This window comes from Giraffa tippelskirchi, chromosome 6 (assembly GCF_054371585.1).
Source record: "Giraffa tippelskirchi isolate mGirTip1 chromosome 6, T2T-mGirTip1v1.2.pri, whole genome shotgun sequence".
In the NCBI taxonomy this organism is placed as follows: Eukaryota; Metazoa; Chordata; class Mammalia; order Artiodactyla; family Giraffidae; genus Giraffa; species Giraffa tippelskirchi.
Window position 1 is genome coordinate 86,982,906 of NC_137280.1, and position 7,764 is coordinate 86,990,669.

The 7,764-nt window shown below is 37.5% G+C and overlaps 1 pseudogene; it reads right to left on the bottom strand.

Moving 5' to 3' along the window:
* Nucleotides 1-6,520: 6,520 nt before the first annotated feature.
* Nucleotides 6,521-7,473, bottom strand: LOC145509092 (olfactory receptor 7C2-like; annotated as a pseudogene).
* Between the last annotated feature and the right edge of the window lie 291 nt (nt 7,474-7,764).

The following is a 7,764-nucleotide window of genomic DNA, read 5'->3' on the forward strand; positions in this document are numbered from 1 at the left end:
AGACAGAGAGAAAATTAAGTAAAATGAAAATGAGTAGGAACTATTGTCATGAGGGCTTCCCTGGTGGGTCAGTGGTAAAGAATCTGCCTGCAATGCAAGAGATCTGAGTTTGATCCTTGGTTTGGGAAGATCCCCTGGAGAAGGGAATGGAAACCCATTCCAGCACTCTTGCCTGGAGAATTCCATAGAAAGAGGAGCCTTGCGGGCTACAGTCCATAAGGTCGCACAGAGTCACACATGACTGAAGCTACTAAACAGCAGCATTCTCATTTGAAAGAGCAAAAGAAAGCCTCTGTATAAATTAAAAGAAATGGAAGTGAAACAGAAATAAATAATATACCAAAGAATTCAAAACATTTGTAATAAAATAAACATGAATTAGGAAAAGAATTAACCTAAACACAGATCAATTTAATAAGGAACTAAAAGTCCCCAGGTGGTACTAGTGGCAAAGAACCCACCAGTCAATGCAGAAGACATAAGAGATGTGGGTTCAATCCATGGGAAGATCCCCTAGAGGAGGAAATGGCAACCCACTTCAGTATTCTTGTCTGGAGAATGCCATGGAAGAGGAACCTAGTGAGCTACAGTCTGCAGGATCTCAAAGAGTCACACATGACTGAAGTGACTTAGCATAGACCCAAAGGTATAAAGCTCTGTATAGTCAAACTGTGGTTTTTCCAGTAGTGATGTACAGATGTGGGAGTGGGACTTTTTGTAAAAAAGGCTGAGTGACAAAGAATTGATGCTTTTGAACTGTGGTGCTGGAGAAGAATCTTGAGAGTCCCTTGAACAGCAAGGAGATAAAACCGGTCAAACCTAAAGGAAATCAACCCTGAATAGTCAATGGAAGAAAGTGAAAGTGAAGTTGCTCAGCCGTGACTGACTCTTTGTGACCCCATGCCATGGACTGTAGCCTACCAGGCTCCTCTCTCCATGGGATTCTCCATGTCAATGGAAAGACAGATGCTAAAGCTGAAGCTCCAATACTTTGGTCACTTAATGTAAAGAGCTGACTTATTGGAAAAGACCCTAATGCTGGGAAAGATTGAGGGCAGGAGGAGAAAGGGGCAACAGCGGATGAAATGGTTGGATGGCATCATCAACTCAATGGACATGAACTTGGGCAAACTCCAGAAGATAGTGAAGGACAGGGAACCTGACATGCCATAGGGTCACAAAGAGTTGGGCATGACTGAGTGACTGACCAACAACAAAAGTATAAAGAAGACCCAATAAAAAGTAGATAATTCATTATCTAAAATAAAAATAACTCTAGAAGAAATGAAGGGCATACTCAATGACACAGAAGAACGCATAAGTGATTCGGAAAGTAGAATAGTGGAGATTATCTAATCATAAGAGCAGACAATAAGAAATAAGAAAAACAGTGAAACATATGAGATCTCTGGGATGATATCAATTGTGTCAACATTTGCATTATAGGGATTGCAAATGAAGAGGGAGAGAAGGGTATTGAAAAGGTATTTGAAGAAATTATGACTAAAACCTTCCCAAACTTAAGAAAGAAACATGTATCCAAGTATAGGAAGCACAGTGGGTCCCGAAGCAAGATGAGGCCAAACAGACCTACACTAAGATATATTATAATCAAAATGGGAAAAGATAGGTAAAGAGAATTTTAAAGGCAGTAAGAGAAAAACAGTCATATATAAGGAAATTCACATATCAACTGATTTATCTGTAGAAACTTTGCAGGCCAGAAGAGAGTGACCTGATACATTCAAAGTACTGAAAGGGAAAATCCTGTAACCTAGGATCTGCTACCCTGGAAGATCATCATTTAGAATAGAAGCGGAGACAAAGAAGTTCTCAGACAAGCAAAAATGCAAATATTTCATCAATAGGAAACCTACCCTAAAAGAAAAGTTGTCTTCTCTAAATATAAAAGAAATATCTATAGGAAAGGGAAAATTCCATTAGGAAAGGCAAATATATAGTAAGGATTAAAGATTACTTAAATAATCAGTACATAGATTAAAAGACAAAGACATTTAAAAGCAACTATAACTATAATAGTAAAGAGATAAGCATGAATATGTAAAATATGACATAAAAACACAACATGTGGGGTAGAGGAATATAAAAATGTAAATATTTAGCATATGTTTGAACTTAAATGACTATCAGCTTATTCAAGTAGATATAATTAGGAGTGAAGAAATATGAACTCACGGTAAACACAAATCAAAAACCTATAAGAGATAAACAAAAATTAAAAAAAGGAAGGAACTCAAGTATACCACTAAATAAACTCATCAAGTCACAACAGGAGAAACAAAAAGAAATGAACAGAGAAGAACTATGAAAACAACTGAAAAACAAGGAATAAAATAGCAATAAGTACACAGCTATCAACATTTACATACCAATGGACTAAACGTTCCAATAAAAAGACATAGGGTGGCTGGTTGGAAAAAAAGCCCTTCAGTAAGCTGCCTGCAAAAACTCACTTCAGGGCTAAAGAAACCAGTAGACTGAAAGTGAGGGGATGGAAAAGATAGTTAATGCAAATGTAAACAACAAGAATGCAGGTGTGGCTCTACTCATGTAAGACAAAATTTAATTTAAAACAAAGGCTATAACAAAAGACAAAGAAGGATATTCTATAATGATGAAGGGATTGTTACAAGATGAGGATATTACAGTTGTTAGCATATACATACCTAATACAGGAGCACCTATATACTTAAAACAAATACTAACAGACATGAAGGGAGAAACTGACAATAATACAATAATAGCATAGAATTTTAACACCCCAGTTCCATCAATGGAAAGATCATCCAGATAGAAAATCAATAAGGTATCAGTGGGCCTAAATGACACAATAGGCCAATTGAACTAAATTGCTATCTAGAGGAAATTACATCCAAAACCAGCAGAGCACACATTCTTTTCAAGTGCAGATGAAATGATCTCCAGGAGAGATCACATACTAGGTCACAAAACACCCTCAACCAATTTAAGAGAACAGAAATTACATCAAGCATTTTCCTTGACTACAATTGCATGAAACTAGAAAACAACAGAAAGAAAAAGAGAACAAACACGTGAAGGCTAAACAAAATGCTTTGAAAAATCCAATAGGCCAATGATGAAATCAAAGAGGAAATCAGAAAATACCTTGAGACAAATGAAAATGGAATCAAAACTCTTCAAAACATATGGGCTGCATCAAAAAGAATTCTAAGAGAGAATTTTATAATAATACAGGTCTTCCTCAAGAATCAAACAAACAAAAAATCAAATAAACAAAGCAACCTACTGCCAAAAAGAATTAGAAAGAAGAACAAAGCTCAAAGACATCAGGAGGAAATGAATAATAAAGATTAGAGAGGAAATAAATGAAATAGATATAAAATAGAAAAAAATTAAAGAGTTGAATAATTGGTTTTTTGAAAGAATAAACAAGATTGAGCAAATATTTACCCAGATGTACGTAGAAGAAAAGAGAGTGAACCCAAGTCAAAAAAATAAGAAATGAAAGAGGAGAAATAACAAACAAATATTACAGAGATACTAAAAATCATAAAAGAATACTATGAACAGTTACATGCCAACAAAGTAGAAAACCTAGAAGAAATAGACAAATTTCCAGAAACATGCAAGACCGAGTGAAGAAGAAATAGACAATTTGAACAGACTGATCACTAGACGTGAAATTGAATTTGTAATAAAACAAAACAAAAGCTTCTAGCAAACAAAAATCCAGGACTAGACAGCTTCTCAAGGGAATTCTATCAAACACATAAAGAAGAACTAATACTTATTCTTCTCAGATGATTCAAAAAAATGGAAACAGGTGGAACACTCCCAAGGTCATTCCATGAAGCTGCCATTACCCTGATACCCAAAACAGGCAAATACACTCCAAAAAGAAGAATATTACAGGCCATTATCTACGTCTTGGTAGCTCAGATGGTAAAGAATCCACCTTCCAATGCAGGAGACATAAGAGACGTGCGTTCAGTCTCTAGTTTGGGAAGATCCTTTGGAGAAAGGAATGGCTACCCATTCCAGTATTCTCACCTGAAGAATTCCATGGACAGAGGAGCCTGGTGGGCTATAGTCCATGGGGTCACAAAGAGTTAGAGATGTCTGAGTGACTTTCATTTCACTTAATAGAACAAAACCAGGGCCTTCCCTGGCACTCCAGTGGTTGGGACTTCCTCTTCTAACACAGGAGGTGGGAGTTCGATCCCTGATTGGAGAGCTAAGATCCCATATGCTTCATGGTCAAAAAACCAGAGAATAATCAACAGATGTGATATTGTAATGAATTCAATAAAGACTTTAAAGGTGGTCCACATGAAAGAAAACCCCCCAAAAAAACCTTTAAAAAAGGACTAAATCAATCATGGGCATTTCATGTATTTTTTTCTTTTTTAAAAATTAACTTATTTATTTTAGTTGGAGGCTAATTACTTTACAATATTGTAGTGGTTTTTGCTATACATTGACATGAATCAGCAATGGGTTTACATGTGTTCCCCATCCTGAACCCCTCTTCCACCTCCCTCCCCATCCCATCCCTCTGGGTCATCCCATTGCACCAGCCCTAAGCACTTGTCTCATGCATCGAACCTGGACTGGCATTCTGTTTCACATATGATAATATACATGTTTCAATGCTATTCTCTCAGATCGTCCCACCCTCACCTTCAATGGAAGGACTCTAATGTTGAGAACTTTTCAACAATGGACTGGATTCCACTATCAATCTTCCTTTTCAGTTGAGGCAGAAGGATGCATGGGTGCTAAGTCGCTTCAGTCATGTCTGACTCTTTGTGACCCCATGGACTATAGCCTGCTAGTCTACTCTTTCCATGGGATCCTTCAGGCAAGAGTACTGCAATGGGTTGCCATGCCCTCCTTCAGGGAGACAGATGGATCACTGCCACTAATTGAGTAGGTTACATAAAAAGTTGACCATTATTCTAGTCCTTCCTTCATGCACAAGTACATTTGGAGTTGAAACACTGCCTTTGCTTTAACATGTGCAGGATGGTAAGTTTACAGTTTCTTGCAACAAAGATTTCACATCATGGCATTACTAATAATCATTGTAAAGTTTAACTACAAAATACCTAAGAGCTTTACTAGCTTCAGAGCTTTATTAATTCCATTTATTTAGTCAGTAGTTGTATAGACTAGTTTAGACCTATTCACTCATGAATTAATTAAACTTTTCTTTTATGTAAGTATTTTTCCCCTAGGCAGAAAGGATATGAAGATTAAGGAAAGGAAAAGTTCCTGGAAATTGTGAAAATTACTATTTAGATTACTAGGAAAAAGATCACACATATTTGACTTAGCATCTTAGACAAAGCAAAACAAACAAAGTAAAAAAAACCCTTCTAACCACCAACTTTAATACAATAATGAAGTTTTGTGGAGAAATTCATGTTGTCATCATGGGGATTTTGATGGTGTTTGAAATGCTTAAAAATCTAGCTACTAAGTAAAGTGAGGGCAATATTTTTATTCAAGGCCAGGAAAATTCTATGGCAAATAGTCAGATAGTAAATATTTTAGTCTCTTTACACAAATACTCAAACGTGCCATCATAGGATGAAATTAGCTATGGAAAATATGTACACAAAGGGATGTGGCTGTATTTCAATAAAATTTTAGAAAAATCAGAAAAAGGACCAGATTTGGTATGCTGGCCATACTTTGCATTTGAAGCTAGACATGATGAAACTGTTCCTTTATGAACTGAATTTTGTCCCCAAGAATCTTTTTTTAAAATTAATTTATTTTTATTGAAGGATAATTGCTTTACAGAATTTTGCTATTTTTGTCAAACCTCAACATGAATCAGCCATAGGTATACATATATACCCTCACTTTTGAAACTCCCTCTCATCTCCCTCCCCATCCCACCCCTCTAGGTTGATACAGAGCACTTGTTTGAGTTTGCTGAGCCCCAAGATTCTTATACTTTGAAGTTCTAACATCTAGAACTCGGAATGCGCCCTTATTTGGAAATAGAATTGTTATGAATGTAATTATTCAAGTTAAGACAAAGTCTATGGTAAAGTAGATTGGCCCTGAAATTGATATCATTGATATCTCTATAAAAAGTAGTTTGCACGCACACACACACACAGGGAGAAAATCTTGTGAAGATAAAAGCAGAAACTGGGGTGATGCTTCTATTTGCTGAGGAATGCCAAAGATGACCAGCAAACTAAAAGAAGCTAGGTATGGAACAGGTTTTTGATCACAGCTTCAGGATGAATGGACCCTGCTTATCCCTTGATTTCAGAATTTTAGTCTCTAGAGATGTGAGGCAATAAATTTCTGTTATTTAAGCCAACTGATTTATGGTACTTTGTCATAACAGCCCTAGAAAAATAATACATTGTCTTTAAATATAGTCAAAGTCAAGACATGGTAAGATATAGTGATTATAGAAGTAGAAAAATTAAACTAATGTTTAGACATATCTAAGATTGTGAAAAATGCCTACCAATGGTTTGATGCTTGCTACTTATGAGAGTTCTACAACAACCCCATCACTGAGAGATGATGCCCTGCTGAGGAGTCTCCCTAGGGTCCCCTTCATGTCCCTGTTCCTCAGACTGCAGATGAAGGGGTTCAGCATGGGGGTGACCATGGTGTACATCACTGAGGCCACCAGAATTGTCCTAGAGGATGAAGTGGCTGCAGAACTGAAGTAGACCCCAAGGCTTGTGCTATAGAACAAGGAAACCACAAAAAGGTGAGATCCACAGGTGGAAAAAGCTTTATACTTGCCCCTGGCTGATGAAATTCTCAGGATGGAGGAGAAAATCTGAGAGTAAGAAAAGAGAATCCCAAAGAGAGGAAAAACACCTAGAACAATAGCCACAAAATACACCACTACGTTATTGATGAGGGTGTCAGAACAGGTGAGCTTCCGGACTTCAAGAAGATCACAAAAAAAGTGTGGGATCTTCATGTTCATGCAGAAGGACAGCCTCAAGACAGTCAAAGCCTCAAGCAGGGAGCTTGTGACACTGAGGCACCAGGAACCCAGAGTCAGCATTCCACAGACCCAGGGGTTAATGATGACCATATAGTGCAGGGGGTGACAGATGGCCACAAAGCGGTCATAGGCCATCACACTCAGGATTAAATTGTCCAGGCATCCAAATACAAAGAAAAAAATATCTGGATGATGCAGCCTTCATAGGTGATAACTTTGCTCTGTGTCTGGATGTTCCATAGCATCTTTGGGATGGTGGTGGAGGTGAAACCAATGCCTGCAAATGACAGGTTGGAGAGAAAGAAGTACATGGGGGTGTGGAGGTGGGAGTCTGAGATGATGGCCAGGATGATGGCCAGGTTCCCAGCAAATGTGACCAGGTACAAGGACAGAAACAACCCAAAGAAGAGAGGTTGCAGGTCTGGGTTTTCTGTGAATCCCAGGAGGAGAAAGCTTCTTGTTTGGTTTATTTCCATGTGTCTGCTGGGTTTGTCCAGAATCAGCTGAAAAGAAACACCGAATTCACTCCAGATAATAATCACCCCGAATGATAGAAATATCCTTAATCCAAACCCAGGGAGATGTCTTTCATTTGGGGCTAAAAATTTGGTCTCTTTGGTAACAAATTGTGGCTGCTGTTGCTACTTGGAAAATCTGTTCCTAGGTTCAGTAGCACTCTCTGAATAAAAAGTATTTAGTAGAAATAAGGGGAGAAAAGATCAATGATTGGACCATAAATTGAAAAATTATAAATGAGAATATACTAT